We start from the raw sequence: 18,358 nt of genomic DNA, 5'->3' as shown, positions 1-18,358 counted from the left end.
GAAAACAATTATAATTTCTTATATAGTATACAATCATAATACATATATACATAATATACGATAATTTTTATAATTTTAAAAGGTGAAGATTATAAAAATTTACAAAATTAAATATAAAAAAAATATAATATAATTCTTATTTTTATTGCTTATTTAATAAATTTTCATTCCAAATATTTAGTGAATGTTATTCATATTTCTCAAATTCTAGATCACTTTGTAGTAGAATATTCTGTAAATGGTCAGACAATTCATTGGAATTGTTCGGTATGATCTAGCACGAAATTCTTGATAAAATCTCATCGTGTTATTAACATCAGAATCTATTCGTGTCATTGATGGTTAGGAGAGGTTTAAGAGTCTATCACATCGATGACTTTGACTATCGACATCTAAGGTAGGTTCTCTTGTGTCAAACGAGGTGTAAGCGTCGAGGGTGTTCGCACGAATTATCGAGCAAACTGTGGTCCAGACTCTCCAAGAATTGATTTTCCACCTCTTTTACCTTCTCTACCTATGCTTCAAAGTTCGTTCTCGCTCCTGTCTGGACGGTTGATTTTTACTTCCCATACTTTTTAAGATTCATTTCTGATAACTCATTACTAACAATTTGTATTATTGTTTCTCTTAAACTAATCAATTTTATAATTTTAAATAAATTAAAAATTTTTTTGATATAATAATTCTTCAAAAATAAAATTTTTAATACACAACCAAATATTTTTAGATTAAAATAAAAAATGATTTTCAATTAATTAATTAATTTCTATTAATTTTTTATATTTATTCACTTATTTAATTAAAAAATTGACATATTTATGATATCCACAATCTTTAAAACAATTAATGATTAATAAATATTTCAAAAGCAAATAATAATAAATTGATTACTATATAATTTTTTAGACAGCTAAGGATAATTATAACCATTTATAATATAATATCATTAGAAGAAGTGTTATTTTAATGAAAATTCTATTTGTTATTGAATTAGTGTATGTAATTAAAGATGTTAATAAATCTAAAGTAAAAAAATAATTAACTGTTAAATGTCAAGATAAGAAAATTTATATTTTTGGAATTTATATAAGTATATATATTTTAATTATTGCTACTAAAAGAAGATAAATCTATATAAAAAAGAAAGTGAAAAATCGAATCAAATCGATATTCTTTTGTATAAAATTTCATATAAATTTAGTTTATACACTCAAGAATATAAAACATTTTATTTTTTCTATAATAGCATCAATTTTTGTAAATTTTATAATTTTTATCGAATTATATAAATCCTTGAAACATTAGATATTTTTTAAATAATTAATTTAATTTTTTTGATAATTTATTTTGGAAAATTAATTTAATTTTGAAAAACCTCAATCTTATTTCATTTAAAAATATTGTATAAGTTTAAGGAAAAATTTAAAAACATAATATATTTTATAACTATATGTATTTTGTAACTATATACTTTATAAAAACAATTTTATTTTCATTTATAAAATTATTTCTTATTTGACAAGTAATCTAGAATTTTTGCTTATTATAAGTTTATATATTATTCTGAAATTTTCATTCTATTTTTAATCATCTAAAGATTACCATTTAAACATTGTTAAATATACTTTTTCATCTCCTATATGATGCAACATAAAAAAATATATTTTTTTCTTGAAAAATATTAATAATCTTGAAAAAATTTCTAATGATTTACAAAAAAGGATTTTTATTTACAATATTTCTTTAAAATTATTTAAAACATTTTACATTGAGTAAAACAATCATTCCATTTCAAATTACTTGTTGATTGCGTTATTGGGATTTTTTTTTTTGAAACTGAAATATGAATTAAAATTAGAAAAATAGGATTGAATCATCATTTTGTTGATTTCGAATTTCTTTAATATATAAAGTTAAATTTTTTCATTTTAATTTTTATAAAAATTTATGAATTTTTATTTCGAAAAGTATTTATCGCATCGAATTGTTGTTTCTTTAATTTTAATTTAGGATATTCAACCAAATAAAGTATTGATTAATTTTTTAATGTTAAAAATTATAAACTATTTTTTTATAGAAATATTTATATAATTTTTTTCAGTTCATAAACTTTTGAATATATTATATATTAATACTTTTGAATATATGATAAAAAACAATATTTGAAAAGAATCTATATCCTATACAACAAGATATATTTCTAAAAATATAGATATACAATATTTTTCTCTTTATTACTTCATCATTGTAATAAAAATATATAAATAATGTAATATAATATATAATATAAGTGCTATTCAATATAAATAATATTCTCTTTACAAGCATATTTTTTTTTTTAAATTTTTAATCCACTCTCTTTCACAACTCTTCTTAAAACAATATTATTACTTAAACTTTTTAAGTATCTCGTTAGCCAAAATTTATAATTTAAGTTCAAAAATATAGTCGAGAATGATAATATTGATTATGTATATATATATATATACATGGTTGATTATAATTAGTTATAATGATATAATCAATAAAAAATATTCCATAAAGAATATTATTGTCTTGTTTACCTGGTTATTAAATTCTCATTTAATAAGTAATTTAGAATTTTTATTTGTTTTTATATCATAGGAATAATTTTATATAAATATTAAATTAAATGGATAAAATTATATTAATTCATGAAAAATATATTAAAAAATAATTTATATGCTTATTATAATATTACTTATCTAATATTCATAATAATATTATAATGTTGTTATTTCATATTAAGTATGTAGAAAAATATTTAATATAAAATAATAATATTTTTCATTAATGGCTTATATTATTTGACATATAACGTAATTGATTATATGATTCAATAATATCAAATAAATATTCATTTTCTGTAATAAAAATTTTTATTATAAATGTAATTTAATAATACATTAACTTTAATTATTATATAAATATTATATAAATATTTTTGCGTATTCACACTTTAAATATTACTACCACTTATCTTACTATTACTATTCTACGTAGAAATTGAAAATAAAAAAAATATCTTATTCTCGGTATGTTAAGAGAATTTTTATTAGCCATAAGAACTTGCTAATCTCATAAATTCTCCAAGATAATTATTGCTTGTTGGTCAGGGTAGTGAACAATTCTCGAGTCACATGAACGAAACATTCAGAGTTCGCACATACAACCAATTGGCAAACGAACCAATTGTTCGTCATCGAGTTGAATTCCACGTGATAGTAGAGAAGATACAGGATGGAGGGACAATGTATATCCACGATCTAGTCGAAAAGGTTCCTGGATGGTAGCGATCTATCGGCGGATCGAAGTGCGGGTGCAAGTGGATGGGTGCCAATCGCGGATGTCGCAATTCCGGATGGTCGACGCCGACACGCTCGAATTCCGCTCGAGGAATCACGCGAGAATTCTGTCGCGTGGGAATTCGAACGCTTTTTTCCAGCGTGCCTCTTTCATTATGAATTTCAAGCTTTTCTTGGGAAATCCCGAGAACGCGTGGCACGTACCGATAGTCAATTTCTTTGCCTCGATTCTGATCTAACTGTTAGACACGTGTAACGCAAACTTTTTCGGATAATATATATTTTTTTTTTATTTCATTTACTCTTCTTTTTATTTTTTAAGCTATTTTATTGTATTTTAGTGATGATATAGTAATTAATAGACTACTATGTATTTAATGTTGCATGCAAAAAAAAAAAGTTAATTTAATTTCTCTCGATTTTGATAATGTGTATTTTATTTTAGAAGCCTTATTGCATTACTAAAATAAGATCAATCAGTTTTGAAAAACATATTCTTATTTATTTTTATAGAATAAACAAAAATGTGAAAATTTAACATAAATCTAATATATATTAAATATATTCCGATATTGATATAATTCGCACTTAAAATCTGATAAAAATAATAAGTAACTCTAGATAGATGTAAATTTAATCTAAATCAAATTTTTTAAAATCAATCAAAAAGCATTTTTTTTTTTTGTTTGAAATAATAAGAATACATTTTGGTCAGTTATTTTTCGTTCTTTCTGATTTAATAAATATAATATATTTATAGATTTATAAAAATATATAAATATATTTATAAAAATATATTTATGTATATATATTTATTATGCGTGAATACATTAGAAATGTTTGAAATCATGTAAAAAATTAAACGAAATTTTTTTTTACTTCATAAAAATGAATAAAAAAATATGAATATATTTTCTGAATTTTCTTCTATTAAAATTTTATTTTGAGAATTAAGTAAAATTTAAAAAAAAAATTATAAAATTAGATTTTATAAATTTTTAAAATATACAATTATCAAAAGAAAAAAATATACGTATATAAAAATAACAAAACAAAAAGAAGAATGAAATAATAAAGATTAAAAAATCAAATCACAAAATAAAAATAATAATAATAATAATTGAAAAAAATGTTAATGTAAAATGAGTTAATTATTAATTATTTTAGATTGTATGAAAAAAGTTGATTAAAGTAAAAAAAAATTAATTTTCTTAATTATATCATTAATATAATTATAGTATAATTATAAAATTTTTTCATATTAAACTTTATAATATCTTCATAATATCTCGATAATAAATATTGAATACTACAATTCCAACATTCTTTTTATTATAACTGTTATTAAACATATATATAAATATATTAAATTAAAGAATAAATATATTATATTATATTATTACCATAAAATTAAAAGAACTTTTAGAATATTCTGTATACTAATTATATTATACTATAGTCTTGCAATTTTTTATTTTTATTCTTTGCACGGAGGAAATATTGCTCAGACTTCACATTGTCAGATTCAGGTTCTCCGTTTCTTTTATGCAACAAAAAAACAATTAAATTCTTTTGCATCCTGAATTAAAAAATGAATATAAAAAATAAATAGTAAAGCAAAAAGAAAAATTTTATAAAAATTTATTTTTGAAATTATAATAAAAATACGATATCTGAGATACGTTTTTACTCTAATTATTAAGAGAATTATTATGATTAAAAAACTTAATATAATAAATCGATAATCGTTGTATAAGAAATATGAATAATACATGTTAAGTTTCATTAATTATAATAAGGAAAAGTTGTTAATAAAATTGATTAGATTCTGTAAAACGCTTTTATCCTTTCTCTTATTCTTCAGTATTGACATTTTCAAACTATATAGCAGCATAAGATCATAGCTATGAGCTAGTGATTATATGTGACATTTAATTGAATGAGATAATAAAATAAAAATACAAAAATTTATGTTATTTTTATTCAATTATTTTGATATGCAAACAAACCTCTATAAGATTAAAATTCTAATCAGTATTTAAGGAATATGAATACATGTTAAGTTTCATCAATTACAATAAAGAAAACTTATTAATAAAATTGATTAGAATTCTGCATAAAGCGCTTTTATCCTTTCTCTTATTCTCTAGTATTGACATTTTCAAACTATATAGCAGCATAAGATCATAGTTATGAGTTAGTGATATTACATGTGACATTTAATTGAATGAGATAATAAAATAAAAATACAGAAACTTATGTTATTTTATTCAATTATCTTGATATACAAATGAACACCTATAAGATTAAATTTTCAATTATTCTCTAGTGTTTTGAAAATTTCTCAACTTATAAATTTATTTTGTTTTGAATTACTTGTCATATTTATATATGTTACTTATCTTTGCAACTTAAATAACATTTCGAATAGATCGATTTTGTTACATACAAGATGTTTATAATATGCAATATTTCCACGAATTTTCAAAAATTATGAAAAAAATATAAAAATTAATATTATTTGTCTTGTTTAGAGATGTAAGAAATTTTCTAAATAAAATGAAATTTTATTTCCGCATACAATCATATTTTGGATATAATTTTTATTCATTGGAACACTTAAGATCTAATAATTCTATAGAATAGAAAGAATTTTCAACAAATTCGAGAAATATCAGAAATTATTGAAAGAATAATTAGATCAATATTAAGTTAGTTCTTAAAAATGTAAAATCGAGCATTTTCTATAAAGATAATTAAATAAATTCATTATAAAATACATTATACATTATAAAATGAACAGAAAAACAGAAAAAATAGTATATTTTTTATATGAATTTTTTTTATTGTTTTTTTTATATTCAACTAGCAAAATGAGAAATATTATGAAATACTCTGTCTAATTTAATTCTATAATTAAAATTTTAATTATTAGAATTTTTACAATTAAAAATTATCTATTGTTACAATTAGATTAATAATACTGTTTCTTTTCTTTCAAATTGTATTTAAAATTATATCACCTGAAAATAAGATTTATAATAAGAAAATATGAATTTTTTTTTTAGATCCATATAATTGGAATATTAATCCTCATGTAAAGTTTTCATAAATTTTCATTTATTAAAATAATTGAAAACTTTGACAAAATGAAACTAAAATGTGATATTTGCATATTTCAAATAAGATTACTAAAAATCAATTTATATTTATTCGAATATTATTTATATAGTTATAATCATTTTATTACTAACTAATAGCATTAATATAGTATATACATGGCACAATATTCAAATACTTCCAATTAATAATAAGTAATAAGTAAGAATATATAAATCATGTATAAATTAATTTTAATGAGTTATAAAAAATTTTGAGATTAAAGATTAATTAAATTAAAAGAAATCAAATATATATAATATGAATATATTATATATATTATTAATATTATTAATAATATATTTTAAGAAAGAAATGAATATGTTATTTTGTGTAGATTTTTATCTGATTTTTTTCTTCATTATTATCCTTTCTTATTGGTTCTGATCATTATTCTTTGATTTGGCGACCATTAAGGGGTAACATAGGTGACATTGAGATTATTTCTAAAGAAATGACTTTTTAAGTGATAAAAAATGAAGGACAAATGAGAGAAAATGATGTTCCAATTGAAAATGATTTTAGTAACTTAAAAGAACTAAAAAGCATGTTTGATATCTTTGAAGTCTTTAAAAGGATTTCGTAGAAAAATAGGGAGAAAGATTTCTATGTTATTCTTCAATAGGTGCTTTGATAAAAATTTTCTATCAGTATCTATCATGAATTTGAAATATAATATTATTGATTTATGATTTGCAATTTTTCGTGTAATCATTATGTTATAATAAATTATTATTTTATGGTTTTATCAAATGATTAAATATGATATAAATACTTTTTTTAATATTATTCTTTTTAATGGAGTAATTTTAAAATTACTGCATTATATATAAAGTTAAAAAAATCACAATATTTTATAAAACAATATAAAAAACATATATAATAAAAATAAAATTGTAATAAAAAAAAAATGTGAAAGCAAAACAAATAATCTGTATAATTCATGTTGTAATATTATTAAAAAAAAAAGAAATTATTTGACTTGAGATTGACACATATTACACAAATTTTATATATATATTAAATAATTAATATATATTATTAGAAATGTATATAATTAATTATATGTATATAAATTTCAATAATATTTAATATTGTAATTTAAGAGAAAAATTAATATCCTATTTAATGAAAACTTTAATATTAAATTAACATAAAAGAATTAAAAATATATAAAACTTCTTATATCTTTCATATATTCATTTGAAATTATGCAATCTGAATGTAAATTAATTTATCTTTGATAAAATAAAGATTTATCATAAATCAATTACAAATTTATAGAAATTCACTATCAAATTATATCTAATTCTATAAAAAAACATATTTCTATTCAATAAAACAAAATTATTTTTTAAAATTATTTGTTTCAAAATTTAAATAAAAAATATAAATTATTTTCATTCAATTTAATTGTTTTTAAAAATCAAAATATTTTCTATCCAATATTAAGAATTTTTTTAATTTAATATTTAAATAATTTTTATTCTAATTAAATATCAAATAAAATGAATATCAAAGAGAAATAAAAAGATTGATTAAGAATTATTTTATTATTAATATCATTTTATTGTTAAATTTCAAGTTTAAATAAAATTGCAAATAAATAAATTTGGTTTTTCCGATCTTTTTAATCCATTTTTAATTAAGAAAAAATTGAAATGAATGTATGTGAAATTTATTGTGTTCCCATTTAATATACAGAAAATTCTATAACTAAAAAAAATAAATGTTATAATTAACAATTTTTTTTTAAGTTTATTTATTCATTTATTTTTTTTTTTTTGAAATTTCAAAATTATTTAAATTTTAAAAATTTAGAATTATGTATTTTTATCTTTATTACATGATAACTGTAATCAAATAATAAATCAAATATAATGTAATAAATCTAATGATCTATAATATTGCAAACTTCATATCATTTTCAATGCTAAGAGTTCATAAATTAGAGCAATTGATATAAATAATGAAATAATTATGATAAAAAGATTAATGAAAAAAATATTTATTTTAAATAACAATATAATATATTTATATATAATATATTATATATATATAATATAAATAACAATTTCAATATATTTCTATAAATAATTAAAAAACGATTTTTTGTTCTTTTTTATAAATTGATTAATATATATTATTTAATACACTTTCTTATATTTGCTGAGTATTCTAGTGAAATGTCGTTATAAACTTGATGTAAATTCTTTCAAAATTTTTGATCTAATATCTATGGCAAGCTATTATTGTATTGTAAACTGAAATTTGTTATGTTGAAACTACTATTTGAGTATTAGAATGTCTTTTGATTATCTAAATTACTAGTTAAAAATTTTAGATATTTTTGAACTCAAAATGTTATTAATGGTTCAAATTTTATTAAGTTTTATTTTTATTCAAAGTTACTCAAGATCGAAATCATAATATTTACGTCATGGATTTATTTTGATTTTAATAAAAAATATCTTAATTACATAACTCTATATAACAAAAACTTGATCCTAAAATTAAAAAAAATTTTTTTGCTTATTATAGTATTTGTTTTCTTGAACCAAATAATATTCCTTTCTGATATTTTTTTCTATCATAAAAAATAAGCAACAATAAGATAATTAAGATGGTCAATTTAGATTGGATATCCTATATTTTCTAGATTAATTCTATTAATCTAAATTCTAGATTAATTATAATGTTCCAAATTTAGAATTTTATTATACAAAAATATTTAAGATATGAAATAAGAAAGAATGAAAATTTTGAATATTGAGATAAGAATTGAAAATAACTTTTTTGTAATTCATTATTTTTCCAAATCACATAATATTAATTACTTTAAGATATGTTTTTCTAATTTATAATTTTTTGGTGTTTTATTACAAATTTAACAAATTCTCAAAATTTTGAATCTATTAAAAAACATTATGTTTTAGCAGACTTGTTTCAGAATTGCATAATGTTGAATAGGGAAATTATCCAATCGAATGGTTATCGAGAATGGATTTAGGACGTACATGGCTTTGCCAAGACTTGCTTGGACTGTTTCTGAACTATGTCGGATTACGTCAATTAATAGAGATGTAGGTTAATTGAGATTAAGATGTCAGTTAATAGAGGTATTGAAAGCTCGAAGATCGAATAATTGAAACCTCTGTAATTCAATAATAGAAACATATTTGTCAAGATTATTATATTTCTTCCATCAATCATTATGAACATTATGATTCTTCCTAATTAAAAACGATAAATTATTAGATAATTTATTAAAAATTATTATTATATATATTGAAAATATATTGATTATTGAAAATAATAAGCACAAGAATTACGGAATATATATATATATATGTATAAATTTGGCGATAAATTAATATGAATTTTATTGAAAAATAATAAAATTTAATTACAACAAAACATGATAAAAGAAAATATAAATTAGTATGAAAGGCAAATTTTCAAATAAATTTTGCGAATCAATTTTGCTACAGACATTATTTCATTTGTTCATTTTGTAAAAAATCAAATTCACTATTTCCGGTGATATAGTTATCGAGGATTATATTATTTGTAGTTTATGTTACGTAATTTAAAATGAAACGCGTGAAGTAGAATGAATTCTGGATATCTCATTCTTCTAACAAAATCATATACCGTGGCTCATGCATGTTACAAAATATCGACTCTTCCAAAATTCCAATTTCTAATGAAATTGAAAACCTATATATCTATTCGAAAAATATTTGTATGCATTTCTATCACATATTCTAAAATTCTGTAAAATAATACTAAATCAAATTTATTTTTATTTCGATTTGAATAAAAAAATTCTTATTCTTATAATTTAATTTTTATAACTTTATAGTAATTTAATTTAATCATTATAATTAAATGACAAAAAATACTTATATATAATCAAAATTTTTTAAATTTTTATGTTTATAATAATTTTTATAATAATAATAGTTATTATATCATATATATAATAATATAACATATATAATAATATAATATTATTATATTTATATAATAATATATAATAATAAAACATGACTAAACTTTAGAAAAATTTGAAAGGAAACTTTCAAATTATCACTTTGATTTAATATTTAAAAGAAAATATCGATTAAAGATATATATTTTTTCAAAATAATAAATAATAGTTATTGAGCTTTCATTTCAATTTGCAAATTTTAAAATTTAAAGTTTGCCTCCGACTTATATCAAAATATTAAAAAAAAATATATCTATTTTAATGAACAATAAAATATAATATTGATTTAATATAATTTTATTAATCAAAAAAATATAAATAATATTTTAAGTAAATATATATATAAAATAATATTATTTCATATTATAGAAAACAATAATAAAGAGCAAAATCTATAATAAATTGATTTTTTTTATATCTAATCTATATTAAATGATGCAGAATATTTTTTTTAATATTTATATTATATTTTTTATTATATTTTTTTATTATATATACTAATTTAAAAACAATCAAAAATTGAATCTTTTTTGCTTTTATTCGTTCAAAATTCGTTCAAAATTCTCAATTTCATTTCTCCATCAATTTTCTTTTGTGAATTGTCAAGTTTTTATTGAATTTTCTGCAACTTACATTATCTGTTAAGATCTATTCGATTTCGATAGATCTATTTTTTCATTTTATCCGTTTTTACTCTGGTGACTCATCAGATCGATCTTTCAATTCATAGATGGCGTTCCCAGTCGTACGCGCGGGAACTTCGCTGAAAATTTGATTTCTCGCTAGGAAACTTATCGAGGTTGCGATCGATCTTTTCGCCAACATAGAACATCGTTTCTCATCCGTCTCTTTTCCCGCTATCCTTCCATTTCCTCTTTCTTCGATCGGTTTATCGTTTTCTCAAACTCGAGGCAATTCCTCGTCGTAACATTCGACGTCTCGAGACGTCGTTCGCGGCCCAGGAATAGATTTGTATATATATATATATATATATATTTCTCGAAATCGATTTGTCGTCGCTTCTGAATATTTTTCACTGATCTCTGAGCACTTTGTGGCTCATCTATCTAGCGTTTATTTTGCACCACTCGATAGCTTCTCGCGTCCAACTGGAAAAATTCAAAACATCTGTGCGATCGAGGATAGAAAAATGAACGGCATTCTTTAGGAATAGTAGGAGGATAACTAGAGGAATCGTTTATACGACTAGGAATTCGAGATATTCGTCTCGCTCGAGTCGTTTCATCAATTTGACATGTTCACTCTTTCGTAATTTTGTGTTTAAAAAGTTTCGAGAAGTTTGAGAATTTTTGAGATTAAGCGAATCGTTGTTTGTATTTGATTTATACATGAATTATACATGATATGCCAGAAAAATATAATAAGATTAATTTCGATGCTTAAGAATTGCCTGATTTTGAAATTTGATTTATCAACTAAAGAGATTTATATTCATTGAAACTAGAATATAAAATTCTATTTTAATTTTAATATTAATAACAATAATAATCTAGTTTAATATTGTGAAATGCCAATTCTTGAATGTTTTGATTTATTATACATAAAACGTCTCTTATTACGTTATATTATGTGTATGAAAATATATTGAATCTATGATTTGAATATGTCCGTCTAATTTAAATTCATATAATTTTTTTTTTGTCAATATCATGAATCAATATTTTAATTCAATAATATTAAAAATTATGACTGATTAAATAAAAACTCTAATTGAAAATTTTCAATGACATCAAGAATAGAAACAACGTATAATCAAGATTCAATGTCAATATTCAATTCAATATCAATATTTAATACCTTTTAGTAGAAAGTGTTTTGAAAAAGACAAAATCAATTAAAATACCAATAAATATTTCTTTGAGAATTTCATTATTTTTCTAATATATTTTGTATTATTAATTTTTGAGATTCGAAAATTTGAAAATTATGGGAATTGTTTTATGTGCATCGATTTATACCGATTTTTGAAATTTAAGAATGTTGAAAATTATACAAACCAATAAATATATTCCATAACTATTGATTTATAATGATTTTGAAGAATCGAAAATTTTTTAAATTATATTGATCGATGTTATTATTTTATAGCATTGACAATTATTTAATATGATATGATATGAGAGAAATATGAAAATTAAGATATTGAAATAGTAAATAAATATTGTATCTCTATTTATAGTGGTTTTAATTCATCATTTTTAATTTTAATAACTAAATTTTAGGATTATGGAATCTAATTAATCTAATGTAACCAAATTATGATTTAGATTATATCAACAACATATTTATATATCCGATATATCATAAATTTTATGTAAAAATTAATGATGATATAATAGTTAAATATTTTGTAGATTTAATTAATAAAAATATTTATATCTTATAAGTGATATTTAATCTTCTAGATTAAAGTGATATTTATAAGGATAATTTTGCTAATAAAACCTACTTTAATTGCTAATAAAACCAATATATAGGAAAGATTTTATTATTAAATATATATTCTATTTCGAAAATTAAATTTAAGTTATTATCAAATTTATTATTTGTTATAATTAATTATAATTTTTTTTTCATTATTTATGTTTTTAACGAGAAATAAGATTTTAGATATATAATATTGTATCATTACTTAATTTCAATATATAAATTGATATATAATAAATAATTGATATAATATAATTCACAATTTAATTTGAAAAATATATATCTTTTCATATTTATTATAGGATTTAATTTTATTTTTGAATGTAAAGAAAGTAGAGTGAAAGTACTGTATAACATCACACGAATCTAGTCTGTCATCAAATTGCTAGTTTTCTATAAGATCCAAGTTTTGCAGGAAGAGAACAGAAAGAACCGGAAAGAATCCTGAATTTTCAAATTTATCGCTGTACACTTTAAAACTGTTAAACATCTTGTTCATTAATCTTTTAAAGGAAGATATATTTTATCTTTGGAATTAATTGTGAAATAGGATATGTATACTTATGAACTAATTGATACTCGAAAATAAAATATTAAGTTTAAAAATTAACTTTATACCTTATTGATACAATGTTTTATAGATTGTAATTTTTATAGATATTCAAAAAGTATCGTGAAAATATATGTGAAAAATTTATCTCGAAATAAATGTCTTATAATAGAGCATATGTTATTATATAGACATTTAATATTTATAATTAAAATTTTTGATTTGAAAATTTGATTTTGAACATCAAAAAATAAAAATTGATATATTTATTATACTATTATAAGCAATTTAAATTTGTGTGATGAAGAAGACAAAAACAAAATGATATAAAATATAGAAATAGAATTCTATTTCCATCTTTTTTTATTTGACGCAATTAACAAATAAATGATTTATATCTAAATAATTAAATCTCAACATTTTTATACAGCAATTTTTGTATTTAATTTTATTTTGATCTTTAAACACAACTCTTCAAATTTTATATTGAAGAAAAATAATTTTATGTAATTTTTATTTAAAATATATAATAAATATAATAAAAATATATAATTGAAATATATAGAAAATATTTTCGAATTCATAATACAAATAGTTGCATGATAATTTTATATGTAAAAATAAATTGAAGAAACAAAATAAAATTTTTAAGCTTTTCCAAATAAATCAAAATTTATAATTTTGATTTTTTTAAGAACCAAGAATATAAAATTTTATTCTTACATTTCTTGTTTATTTCCATATATAAAATAGTGATTATTAATAGTTTATTTATATTCAACCGAGAAATAATTTTATTTATGTTTGAAAAATTTTCAACATGATTTAAAAATTTTAAACAAAAAAAAATGTTTTTGTTATATATGTTAATATATTATTAATTCTTTTAAATTATTCCTTTAAATCATAATGCAGATCGCTACCATTATTATACTGATTTGTAAGAATGACGAACTTGAAAAGACAATTTATTATATTAATAAAGAAAACAATTTTTTCAATAATATTTTGCAAAAAAATCGAAAAATATTTGTTTTTTAGATTAGAAAAAATTTTCCTATATGACTTTTATTTGATTTTTCTTTATTTTTGATTATTTTGACTATAATTTATTTACATTATTTATTTCATTTATATAAATAATTATATTTAAATAATTCCTATATTTTTTTATATATACATTTTCAAACATTCGAAAAGACTACAAATAGATATTAGTAATTTATTAGAAATTATTAATTATTATTATATTTAAAATTATTTTTATTAATTTTAGAATATAAAGCCGTGTTCTTTCGTAAGCATTACAATTCATCCAAGATCACCCAACAAAAACGTATTGTTTATCAGAAATTTTTTGTTTTAAAAAAACAAAACTTACTCTCGAAAAGCTCAACATAAATAATAATCATTATAAGTAATTTCATCAATGATTTATTAATTATTATATTACTAAAATCTATATATATATTTTTTTTTAATAAGAGATTCGAAAATTATTTACGAAAGATAGAATAAAAATAATTAAATAATAATGTAAATTTTAAAAAATAAAAATTATATATAATTTCTTTGTGAATAAATATGGTAATTTTATTTTGAAAAGATAGCAAATGTGATAGCAAATTAATTTTTTCATCTAATGGTTTGTATTACAGAAATTGTATTAATGTATGAAATATATAATATAAATATATTATATAAATGTATTATATAAATATATGAGAATATGTTTTGATTAAGAGAATATCTTTGATTAATAAAATTGTAATTTTTTTTATTTATTTGATTCAAATGTTTTAATTAAATTTAAATTAATTAAATTTTAATTTAAAATAAATATTATTAAAAAATTTAATCTTACATAGAATATTTTTCTTTTATTCATTGTATAAATTAAAAAAAATGTTAAAATAATAAATGCATGATAAATAAAATATACATAAATATAGAATTATAAAAAGAAATTTTATTATCATAAAAGATAGTTAATAAATAATTTACAAGACTTTCATTTTGAAAGAAATTCTGTTTTATTTTTTATAATCATTTTGCATATACATAAGTACGTTTATGCAAAATTGAGCACGTATAAAATATATATTTCAAATTACTTGGTTAAAATGTTATAGTCCGCATATCCATTAAACTAAGTTAATTATCCTTGTAATTACGCTTTTAATACTTTTTAAACCAAAATTTGATTTTAATTATCAAATTAGTATTTATACTTCGTTGACGATTATAATAATACAAATTTGCATGATCATTAATGAATTTATGATTATTTCGAAGTAAAGTTAACGGAAGTAAAGTTAAAAATATTTGATATATTGAATTTTTTTAATTTTTTAAATATATATATTAATTTAAAAAGAATTTAAATTATCTTTTTTTTATAATTTTAAATCATAAATAAAAATCATAAATAATATCGTAATATAAACGTACAAAAATTTTATATATAAATAAAATTTATTTTACAAAATTTTAAATAAATAAAAATATATATTCAAAATTACAATATACATATTAATAAAAAAGAATGAAAATTTATTAAGAAAATCATTAGAAAAAAGTTTCTTTTTTTGTACTATTTTTTTTTTATTATTTTATTTTTTTGTATTATTTTAATTTTAATTATTTATTACAAATATTATAGTTTAAACTTTTTTAAAAATTGTTTTCGTAAAAATGTATAATAATTAATATATTATTAATAATTATAATAAGTAATATAATTAATAATTAATATATAATAATTATGATTATATGTTATATTTGATTATATTTTTTGATAAAACCAATGGAAATATTATATTCGCATTTATATTTATATATGTATGTGTATAAAATGTTAATATATTCATAATTTAATATATTCAATATTTCTTTAGAGTTTTTGATACTAAAGATCAAAACAAATACAAAAATTAATGTATAAAATGTCAATTCAAATTTATTTATTATTTATTTATTTATTAAATTATAAGTAATTGAAATTTGAGTTAAATAAAGTGAAACGAAAACGAGCATAAAACTATTTTATCTCTATTGTATTGTCTCTGTTTCGTTTTATCTAACACAAATTTAAATTTATTTATATTTATTTATATTTATAATTTAATAAATATGTCATATTTCTGTTTATCAACTTTCATATTTGTTTTGTCTGAAATTGATCCTCTAAAGATAACTCATAAATATATTAATACTTAACATTTATAAATAAAAATAAAGGAAATAAAAAATCTTAGAAAAAACTTAAATATTCCAAAAAAATTGATTGATTCCAAGAAAAAAAAATATTTATTTAAAAAATGTATAAATTATAATTTCATAAATCTAAATACACTAAAATGAAATTAAACTTAAAAATTAAATTTAATTTCGAACGAATAATTAATAAATAAAATATAATAAAAATAAAAAATTTTTTTAATTTAAATTGTATAGATAACTTTTGATTAAAAATTTAAAAAAATTGAATAACTATTGTAGAAATAGATAAAGATTGCGTTTCTATATATTCGAAATGAATTGTATTCATTAGGTTTATTACATTTAGTCATATCATCAGTGAGAGGTAAGTTTTAAGATTTTAGAGAGTAGAAAGCAGATTTTTAGAATGTTTCGTTACCAAGATAAATAACCAGTGAATTTTAGTAAGGAAAAATTTACGGAAGAACATTAAGAACAATTTATTGTATATTGTATATTTATCATTGTCATAATGTTATTAATGAATATTAGATTATCTTGCACATAATTTGAAGCTATTAAATTTAGAGCAAATCTTTTTCCTTTCATAAACTTTTTTTACATTTTTTCAGACCAAAAGAACAACAAATCTTAAAATAATTTTTATAAAGATTATTATTATAATTTTATAATGTGATTGATATCAAACTAATGAGAATAGAAATTAGATATAGAAATATTGAAAGAAATATAGTAAAAAAACAAGTCGAAAACGTAAAATGAAAATATTTGATAAAAAACTTCATTTTCAAACAAATTAATTATGAACATTCACATGTGTAAAGTTCTTACATATATATTGAAAACGTTACCAAGATAAATATAGATTCAATTGAGTGTGTTTTTTTCATTTAACTATTATGTTCATATCTATAAATATCTGTTGCAATAGCATGATTCATATCTTTTCATTCCTACTAAATTTAATTAACTGTTAAATTATTAATATAAGCGTGAAGAAATATATTTAAACAATTCTATTCAAGTGCATATGAAAATTTCGTAATCAATTTTCTCGAAAGAAAAACCTTGTGTAAAAAATTATCATTCTGTATTTTCCATTTATTTTTATATGAAAAATCATTCTCTTTTCATTTATACTATAATTCTTGATTCATTTTTTATGATTTATTTTAAAAATTAGATTCTATTTGTTTTTTCTTTAATTTAACCATATTATTATATAATATTTATCGAAAAGATTAAAATTGTAAAATAACTAAATATATAAATATAATAATTAAATAAAATAATTTTGCAATTTTTCTTCTTTTTTCGGATCATATTTTTTGTATTTTAGTTCTTTTACTACATTATTTTATTTATTTTATTCTAAGAAAATCGAGAACCTAACTCTTCAAGTGAATATGATCATTTGAATTCAATAATTTATTCATTTGAAAATCCTTTTTATATTTTTATCATTAGAAGTTATATTGTATTTATATTTATATAAAATTAATTTTCATATTAAAAGAAAATTTCAACGAGTTAAACAATTAATTAACATATTCATAATCGTAAATAGATATAATTGTATATAAATATAATAATACAATATAATAATATAATAATTCATTATACATCATTATACAAAATGAATGTAAACCACATAAAATC

Source organism: Apis mellifera, linkage group LG6, assembly GCF_003254395.2.
Source record: "Apis mellifera strain DH4 linkage group LG6, Amel_HAv3.1, whole genome shotgun sequence".
NCBI lineage: Eukaryota > Metazoa > Arthropoda > Insecta > Hymenoptera > Apidae > Apis > Apis mellifera.
The sequence above is the reverse complement of the archived record's forward strand: the minus strand, read 5'-3'. Positions refer to the sequence as shown.